Genomic DNA, 10,486 nt, shown 5'->3' on the forward strand with positions numbered 1-10,486 from the left:
CTATTGATAATCCTGTGCTCCTCTTCTACTCACCTTGGTTAATTCTCTTTAGCAACTGAAAGAGATCCCCCTCCTGTGCTATCTGAGGTAGACAAATGGAGGGGAAACTAAAAATATTTTAGTTTGGTATAAAGAATTAGTGTGTGTGAAGATGAGGGGGGCAAGGGAGCTGCAAATCTATATGCTTTTATAAGCCACTCCCTCCTCATCTTTCTTTAGAAGACTTGATGACTATTTAAAGAGCCCAAAGCTTCCCCCCTGGCCACACTGCCTTCAAATTCTTTAGGCCTTTTGTTTTGAGTAAGGAATTGGAATGCCTAAGGTGAGGTTTGGGGAAAGCTGACCAGTGAGGGTCAGGTCGGGAATTTTAAATCTGGATGAGTTATAAAAGCAAGTAATTGGGTGAAATAAAAATTCTTTTTTTCAAAATTCACTCATAGCCAGACAAATATTCCTGATACCTGGGCTAGAGGCAGTGGTTGGCTCAGAAGAAGGGCTGTTCAGTTGTTTAATTCTGAGTTAGTTTGGAGAACTCTAGCCAATTTTTATAAAAATGTTAGTTTCATAATTTCTTATAGCACAGTAATGTTCCATTATGCTCATATTTTTTTCTTAATTTCTACAGCTCTTAACAGTATATATGACTCAATGTTATACTTTATCCTACAGTCTAATATTGTCCCTTAGTGGCTTCATTTAAGGGAATATATAAAAACCAAACATAATATGATCAGTAATTTCTATATGTGATAATCTGGAAATGTAATTGAGGTCATCTTATTTCTAAACTTTTAGAGTTTTCTTAGGTTGTAAAATTCGAGAGATCATTGTGAGGTAGAATTTTGCTATATATGAATTGATCTTTTAAGTGGGTGTGATAAAAATGTGATAGTTTGAAACTAGATTATATTTGGTTATAAACAAGTCAAAATGACTTAGAAATGCATTCACCTAACTTAATGAGTTGTTTCAAGTTTTAAATATATTTAAATATATTCTTTTACCTAAATGTTAAGAATTGTATTATCAGAGAAAAATGATGAATGGGTTAAAAAGCTGCTCCATTGAATTATTGCCATAACTTAAATTATGAACTGTTGTACCAGAAGCGAGCGAGACACACCACAGAGTATAAGTTTTAAGTGGAGAATTCATTAGCCGGCGGCCATAGGGGTACGGCACCACAAATCAATGGCAAATGTGTTGGGGTGATGGCTTGGCTTATATAGGATATGGGGGTACAGAGTGGGGGAAGAAATAGGAACAAAGGTCCTGGCTGATCAAAAGATTCAGTCAGGTTATCATACTAGTGGGATAATCTCATTTACATTCCTTGGTGGAGTCACGGAGCCCCAGGGATATCTGCTAGAAAGGGTCTGCCAGGTTATCCTTCAGTGGGATGGTCCTATGTATTGACATTCCTCGGTGGAGTCATGGAGTCCCAGGGGGTTTGCTAAATGCCAAAGATATCTGAGTCCATTCTTTCTGGGGGTGCTTGTCAGTAGCTAGGGGTTACTCAGGGGTTCCTAATTTTCCTTGTATTGTAGAACTTCTAAGTTTTGGTCTTTATTTAAAAGGAAGTTTCAGTTAAAATTGTTTTGCTATCACTTATAGCATTCATGAGATTGTTAACTAAGTCTTTGTGGGATCTCCTCTTGTAATTTTTGTCAATCATGTACAGAAGGGTTTTGTGACAGTTTGGCATTTTGTGATATCTAGGAATTTAGTTGTTATAATACTTTGGGAATTTATAAAAAGCAATTCCTCTTATAATCTAAATGTTGGTAGATTAGGGATTGTATGTAATCAAGAATTGAGTCTGTTAACTAAAACAAGGATTTTTGGAGTCATCTAGTTATAAATTCTTAGCAACCCAGTGTAAATTCTTGAATTTTATGAGTCTCTGGTTAGGACCATATGCTAGGGAGATATGCACAAGTTAAATGTGCCTCACAGAGATACCCAGATGGATACCCAGGTCTGGGCAAATGTAAATTCCCCACTATTGTTGAGTGAGGTGGAAATTGAGCTCTCTTTGATCAGGATCCAGTGACCTAGGTCTACCCCAGACCTCATTTTAATATAGCTCCCCTCCCAGCTTGTAGGCCCATCAATTGGCATCACTTGGGAATACCCACTTTTTGAAGGGCATATGTTTTATAACTGCCATTTAGGAAGATTGTTAGCTAAGTTATTTATGGTCACTGTTTTAATGTTCACTGATCACTGTGTATAGAAGGATCAGGGAGGAGACAGGAAATTCTTTGGAAGGAGACTTCAGGATACCTTCAGGTTAAAAAGAAAGGGGTTTTGTTTGTTTGTTTGTTTGAAGCAGCATCCTTACTATCTCCTCACTCCCTTCCCCCACTCCCCCTCCCCTCCTTACTCTAGATAAGAAGAAGGAGCTTTACCTTTTTCAACTTGGCAGTAGGGAAGGATGGGGGAGGGGCAGCAGTTACTGGGATTTCTACTGGAGAGAGAACAGGTAGATATGATGCTGCTTTTTTTAATGGCAGGTCTCTGTAATCAAAACAAGTAGTTGGTGATGGAAGAAGAAGTCTCTGTTGGGGGTTGTTACTATTGTGAAATGAAGTTGTGATACCTAAAGACCTAGAAAGTTTTATGGGGAAAAATGGAAATTTTGATTAATGCAAGTATGTGAAATCTTGCTGTTTTCAATCAAATGATTGGGTAAACTGGTACTCTTGTATAGTCATGTGAAAAATAACATTCTTTCTAAATATTAATGGGAATAATTAGACAAAGGGAAAAATAAGTTTGTGAAATAAAGATATAAATATAATGTGAAATAATTATCCCATAGACTAAAGCTGGGATTTAAAGTTATTTATATCTATGTGGAATAAGGTCCTTAAATGCTTCAAAGTGATGTAAGAGCAATTGGGTATTAATACAAATGGTGTAATTAATTACTGGAACCAAATAAGAGACATCTTCAGTTTTGGGGAAAAGAATTTCAGTGCAAGTTTCATAGGGAGAGATAAGTTGCACAATACTTTTACAATGATGTAAAATGTTAAATGTGTCTGTTGTGATTTGAATTCATTCCGTCACCTAAAACATAAGTTAGTGTTTCAACCTATCATATTTATATGGTTCAATTCTTGGGGTATATTTCGTTAGAAGCTTGGGAAACTGATGAAAATCTGTTAGGGCAATAACTTATGATCTTAATGGGAAAACTTTATGAACAAGGATGGAAGTCCATGCAAGCTACTTAAGGCACTTTTTAAAGATGTTCCTTAAGCACTGTGAAATTATAGTCATGTCTTAAACTGATTATTGGAACTTGCTATTCAAAGACCTAATGGGACTGTTAACTGATTGTTTTTCTGAGTCTGACTCCAGGTACGAATATCAAGGAAGACTGTCTGAGCCATTGACCCATGATGCCTGCAGCCCTATGAAGGTCAAGTATGAACTGCGGTTATGATTTCATGGGCAAGTTGAGAGGGCAGCTGTTCTGCATGTGCTGAGGTGGCACTCTCTTGACTCGATTCCTTGACTGAAACCTGGCAGACTTTAAGCTTGGCTCAATGCAGTTTGCAGTTTCACATTATGTCTGCCTGAAGTTGACAGAAAGTCAGAGAAATATTGTTCCCTTACTATAAGTTAAGTCCCTAATTTCTTTTTTTAATTAAGATTTTTTATTTTTAGTTTACCACATCCGCATCTCCTCCATTTCTTATAGCACAATGGTATTCCATTACATTCATATACCACAACTTGTTCAGCCATTCCCCGATTGATGGGCATTCCCTTAATTTCCAATTCTTTGCTACCAGAAAAAGAGCTGCTATAAATATTTTTGTACATGTGGGTCCATTTCCCACTTGTGTGATCTCTTTGGGATACAGCCCTAGAAGTAGTATTGCTGGGTCAAAGGGTATGAACATTTTTATAGCCCTTTGGACATAGTTCCAAATTGCTCTTCAGAATGGTTGGATCAGTTCACAACTCCACTGGCAATGTAACAGTGTTCCAATTTTCCCACATCCTCTCCAGTATTTATCATTTTCCTGTTTTGTCATGTTAGCAACCTGACAGGAGAGATGTGGTACCTAAGAGTTGCTTTGATTTGCATTTCTCTAATCAGTAGTGATTTCGAGCATTTTTTCATATGCCTATAGCTGTCTTTAATTTCTTCCTCTGAAAACTGCCTGTTCATATCCTTTGACAATTTTTCAATTGGGGAATGACTTGTATTCCTATAAATTTGGCTCAGTTTCCTGTATATTTTAGAGATGAGACCTTTATCAGAGACACTAGTTGTAAAAATTTTCTCCTAATTTTCTGCTTCCCACGTAATCTTTGTTGCATTGGCTTTATTTATACAAAAATTTTTCAATTTACTATAATCAAAAGTATTCATTTTGTATTTTGTAATGCTCTCTATCTCTTGTTGGGTCATGAATTCTTTTCTGTTCCATAAATCTGATAGGTAAACTATTCCTTGCTCTCCCAAATTGTTTTATAGTATCAGCCTTTATTCCTAAATCATGAACCCATTTTGACTTTATTTTGGTATACTATGTAAGATATTGGTCTATGCCCAGGTTCTGCCCTACCGTTTTCTAATTTTCCCAGCAGTTTTTGTGAAATAGTGAATTCTTAGACCAGAAGCTGGATTCTTTGGGTTTATCAAAGAGTAGATTGCTATAGTCATTGACTACTAGTCTTGTGTACCTAACCTATTCCACTGATCCACCACTCTATTTCTTAGCCAGTACCAAGTAGTTTTGATGACTGATACTTTATAGTACAGTTTAATATGTGGTATGGCTAGGCCACCTTCCTTAGTACTTCTTTTCATTAATTCCCTAGATATTCTTGACCTCTTATTCTTCCAGATGAATTTTGTTATTATTTTATCCAGCTCTGTAAAATAATTTTTGGTAGTTTGATTGGTATGGCACTGAATAAGTAAATTAATTTAGGTAAAATCATCATTTTTATTATATTAGCTTGGCCTAACCATGAGCAACTGATGTTTTTCCATTTATTTAGATCTGGCTTTATTTGTGTGAAAAGTGTTTCGTAATTATGTTCATATAGGCCCTGGGTTTGTCTTGGCAGATAGACTCCCAAATATTTTATAGTCTCTACAGTAACTTTAAATGGAATTTCTCATTTTATCTCGTGCTGTTGGGCTTTGTTAATAATGTTTAGGAATGCTGAGGATTTATGTGGGTTTATTTTATATCCTGCGACTTTGCTAAAGTTGTTTATTATTTCAAGTAGTTTTTTACTTGATTCTATAAGTAAATCATCATATCATCTGCAAAAAGTGATAATTTAGTTTCTTCTTTGCCTATTCTAATTCCTCAATTTCTTTTTCTTCTCTTATTGCTACAGCTAACATTTCTAGTACCAAATTGAATAATAGGGGTGATAATGGACATCCTTGTTTCATGCCTGATCTTATTGGGAATGCATCTAATTTCTCCCCATTACAAATAATGTTTGCTGATGGTTTTAAGTAGATGTTATTTATAATTTTAAGGAAGGCTCCATTTATTCCTATGCTTTCTAGTGCTTTTAATAGGAATGGTGTTGTATTTTGTCAAAGGCTTTTTCTGCATCTATTGAAATGATCATATGGTTTCTGCTAGTTTCATTGTTGATATAATTAATTATGCTGATAGTTTTCCTATATTGAACCAGCCTTGCATTGCTGGAATAAATCCTACCTGGTTGTAGTGTATTATTCTCCTGATAAGTTGAGGCAATATTTTTGCTAATGTTTTATTTAAAATTTTTGCATCAATATTCATTAGGGAAATTGGTCTATAATTTTCTTTCTCTGTTTTCACTCTAAGTCCCTGATTTCTTAGTGGAAAATTTCTATGATCAGAAGGTTTCATAAATACAGTAACAAATCTATTGGAATGATTGATTGTGGGACATCTTAGGTTACTATACGACTGAGCCATCAGGTTTAAGAATTTAGCCCAAAAACAACTAGCTAGTTACATTCAACAATTATTTGTAATAGTATGGAGACAATTAGGTCAAGGGCTTGTGAGAATGTTATTTTGTTATTTGGTTAATATCATGCTTGTCTAAAGTTTTGTTACAATTAATGATGTTAAAAGAAGAATGGCTTGTGGTTTATTTTGTAAATGACTTAAAAGAAACATGGCATGACTAAAATTTTATGATTTTATATATACTGTGTTGAAATTGATTATTTAATATTTCTGTCTATGTACTGGAGCCTGTTATTAATTCCTTAGTGAAATCTCATCCTCCTGGTGAGGAAATTAATAATGGATTAATATAAAGTATAAAAAACTGGGTTCTGATGTGAATTTCTTAAACATTTGTAAAAATGATCAGGGTATTAAGGATTAGAAATGGTAACTTAAAATTGTGCTAAGGTCACTTTTGTAGGAGCATAGACAAAAAGCTTGTTCCTACAAGAAGGAGAAGATGCTGGGATGTTGTGCTGGAGATAGCTAGAACAAATACCAAGGACCAGAGGACTTCATTGATAATGTTCCCTGCCAGATTGCTGTATGAGAAGAGATTTTTGAATCCTAAAGGGACAATTACATTATTGTTTTCTCTTGGGTTGCTGTATCTTTATTTATAAAGGGGACTGCCCCCTTTGATTTGTCAATGCTTGATCAACCTTTCCCATATTTACTTAAAGGGGTGATGACTAAGGAGACAAATTCATATGAGAAAGAGAGTAAGGGAATATTAAAGATGTAGAAACAAAAATTAGAATAAAAGAAAAGAGAGAGAAATTGTGAGAAATGGTGGAAGCAGTTTTGTTTCCACAGGCCTGAAAATATCTCCTCCCCCCCACCCCAGCTTTAGCAGAATGTAAGTCAGGTGACTGGTTCTAATCAGAGCTGTGATCTAAGCAGCTTCTGATTGTGTGAAAGCTTAGAGGCTTGTGTGCATGTTTGATGACCCATTTGAGGAGGGCATGATGTAGGTAGTCAGGGGGTTGCATCTGACCATTGAAGAGTCAGGCAGAAGATTTGAATTGGGAGTCAATAGAAGGACTGGTGTGTGTCTCAGTCTTTGTACTCTGTTCAGGGGATGTAACCATTTATTCAGAAGAAATAAATGTAAGATACAATTAAAATCTTCCCCCAAGAGAGATTCAGGAGGTAGCAGAGGCATTGTGGCTTTCTGTCAGCACTACATAGGAAGATGTGCCTAGGCTTGTGATTTTATTGATTTAAAACTTCCAGATGAAGAAATTCTACCTATTCAAGTCAGAACCTTCTCTGCAACTTAAAAGTCTTAGCTACTTGCTTAGAGCACTGAGTGATTTGTCTAGGGTCACACAGCCAAGATACATACAAGGTGGTACTTGAACCTGAGTCTTCCTGGCTAAGAGGTAAAACTTGTATTATCAGGCAATGGTTGCTGCTAGATATTTTATAGTTTTTAAAAATATTTTACAGATAGTTTTTATATATGTTATAGATAGTTTATCAAAATTAGAAACCACTTTAAATCTTCTACTAATTGTTTTAAGTATGTTATCTTGTCTCCATAGCTAGATTTTAAGCTACTTGAGAACAGGGACCAAGTCTAATCCTTATTTTCTAGTAATAACAGTGAGAGGCAGCATGGAATAGTGGATGGAGAGCCACCCTCAGAATCAGGAAGACGTAGGCTCAAATTCCAACACTCACGTATTTTGGCTATGTGACCTACGCAAGTCGCAATCTCTGTCTGCCTCAGCTTCGTCATCTGTTAAATGAGATAATAGCAGCACCTAATCCCCAAGGTTGTTGTAAAGCTCCAATGTGATAATATATGTAAAAGGCTTGACAAAAATAAAGCTCTATATAAATGCAAGCTATTATTCTTAAGGGAAGCTAGGTGATAAAATGGATAGAGCACCAAGTCTAGAGTCAGTAAGATCTCAATTCAAATCTGACTCAGACACTTAATAGTTGCATGATGCTGGGCAAGTCACTTAACCGTGTTTGCCTGTTTCCTCATCTATAAATTGAGCTGAAGGAAATGGCAAACCACTCCAGTACCTTTGTCAAGAAAACCCCAAATAGGATCACGGAGAGTCAGACATGACTGAACAACAACACATTCTTGGTGCCCAGGCAACTCTTCAAAGTGGTAAAAAGGGTTGGGTGGTGTTTTTCTATACTAACAAAATCACAGACCATAACAAAAACTAAAATAACATGATATACATACTTAAGATTTACCAAGACCTTTCCAAATATTACTTCATTTGAGCTTCACAGTGATCCTATGAAGTTGGTAGTACAAATAAAGAAATCAAGGCTGATATGATAAGTGACATAATCTTTTTAGTATACTATAACTATACAGACATACCCTGGTGGTAGGTTCAGTTCCAGGCCACCTCAATAAAGTCACTATTAATGAAGCAGGTCACGCAAATATTTTGGTTTCCTAGTGCATATAAAAGTTTTGTTTATACTATAGTGTAAGTGTGCAAAATATTTATTTGCAAAATATTAGTGATTAGTTTCCCTGTATACTCTTGTTTGTGGATAACATTGTAAAGATTGAATCAAGCCCACCCCATCACCTCAGGGCTGCACTAACACAGCTTCTTGAGTCCTTCCCTGCAGGTCACCCCTTTGCTTGGCCTTGCCATGTCGTCATACCTTCAGGACTGTCAGCGTCCGTCAATATGTATTCCTTCTTCATATGCTGACCTTGGCAAAGCTGCCAGAGGTTTTTCAACAAAAGATTTGGTTTTGCATTGGTGAAACTAGATGTGAAAATAAAATCCTGCAGTGGAGTGGAATTGTCATCATTGGATTCATCTAATACAGACACTGGTAAAGTTTCTGGAACTTTGGAGACCAAATATAAATGATGTATGGCCTGACTTTCACAGAAAAATGGAACACTGATAACACTCTGGGAACTGAAATTGCAATCTAAGATCAGATTTGCCAAGGTTTGAAGCTGACATTTGACATTACCTTCTCACCTAACACAGGAAAGAAAAGTGGTAAAATAATGTCTGCCTATAAATGGGAATGTATAAATCTTGGCTGTGACATTGACTTTAATTTTGCTTGACCTGCGATTCACAGGTCAGCCATTTTTGGTTAAGGCTGACTTGCTGGCTACCAGAGGACCTTTGATAGTGCCAAGTCAAAATTAACAAGGAATAACTCTGCAGTGGGCTACAGGACTGGAGACTTTCAGTTGCACACTAATGTCAATTATGGAACAGAATTTGGAGGTTCAATTTATCAGAAAGTGTGTGTTGATCTTGATACTTCTGTAAGCCTAGCTTGGACATCAGGCACCAACTGCATTCATTTTGGCATTGCAGTCAAATATCAATTGGATTCCACTGCTTCTATTTCTGCAAAAGTCAACAATTCTAGTTTAATTGGTGTGGGTTATACTCAGATCCTGAGGCCTGTTGTGAAGCTTAGGTTGTCTGCCCTGGTGGATGGGAAGATCATCACTGCTGGAGGTCACAAACTTGGGCTTGCCTTGGAGTTGGAGGCTTAGTACAATCAAAGAAATCTGCAGGGAAGGGTTAGCTAGCAGAAGATTTGGACTTAAATATATTTCCAGTGTGACCAGCAGGCTTTTTTTTCTAAAAGGGATGATATAAACAAGGGATGATCCAAACAAGAGCTGTGTTTTAAATATTTAGACAGCTACTTGTTGGTTTCTAGTTAAATTGGTTATCTATCTAGTTACCAGTGCTGCAGTAGTGCAGTCACCTATACATAATTTAAATATATTTAACTGTTAAATGGTGCTACCCATGAATAATGAAATAAACCTTTATGAAAACTGTAAAAAAAAAAAAAAAGATTGAATCAAGTCCCAAGACTAAGATATTTTGGGGTTTAGGGAGCTAGGTTTTTTTTTTTTAATTTTCAGATCAAATTTATATGTTTATTTATATTTTCATGTTTTTAAAAAAATTGGGACAGTTCACCTTTAGTCCTGTGCAGTTTTCGTTTATGATTTTTTGAAATATAGTTCTAGAAACACAGGATATTAAAAAGCCCATTGTTTCAAATAGAGCTAGTTGCCTAGGCTTTTAAACACAAAGCACTCTGGTTTCACTGAATGCCCAGGTAATAGTTCCTAGCCCAAGCCACTGTGGTTCATTGTTTATGCTTTGGTTGCTTAGAATGAGTGTGAATTGCAATTGTATTTTGTTCTGGCCAGAAACTTTGAGGGTCTTCCGCTCAAGGATAGATATTTTTGTGATTGTAAGGCCATCTTTCATCTTAATTTACACCTAGTCCTTTGTCATCGAATGGATGTTGCTTCAGATGAACTGAGACCTGAGAAAGACCTTTATTTAAAAAGACCAAGGTCTCTCACTGCATCCAGGGCCATCACCAGTCATCTTGACATTTGTCTTGTCACTGAACTTTGATGACTCTGGAGGAGAGAATGAGACTGACTACTTTGGGCTACCCTTTTTCCCTTAAATCCAATTCACTGGCAAATCAAGACATCA

The 10,486-nt window shown here is 36.2% G+C and overlaps 1 pseudogene; it reads left to right on the top strand.

Moving 5' to 3' along the window:
* The first annotated feature begins 8,633 nt into the window (after nt 1-8,633).
* On the top strand, nt 8,634-9,513 carry LOC118839425 (annotated as a pseudogene).
* Nucleotides 9,514-10,486: the final 973 nt, after the last annotated feature.

Source organism: Trichosurus vulpecula, chromosome 2, assembly GCF_011100635.1.
Source record: "Trichosurus vulpecula isolate mTriVul1 chromosome 2, mTriVul1.pri, whole genome shotgun sequence".
NCBI lineage: Eukaryota > Metazoa > Chordata > Mammalia > Diprotodontia > Phalangeridae > Trichosurus > Trichosurus vulpecula.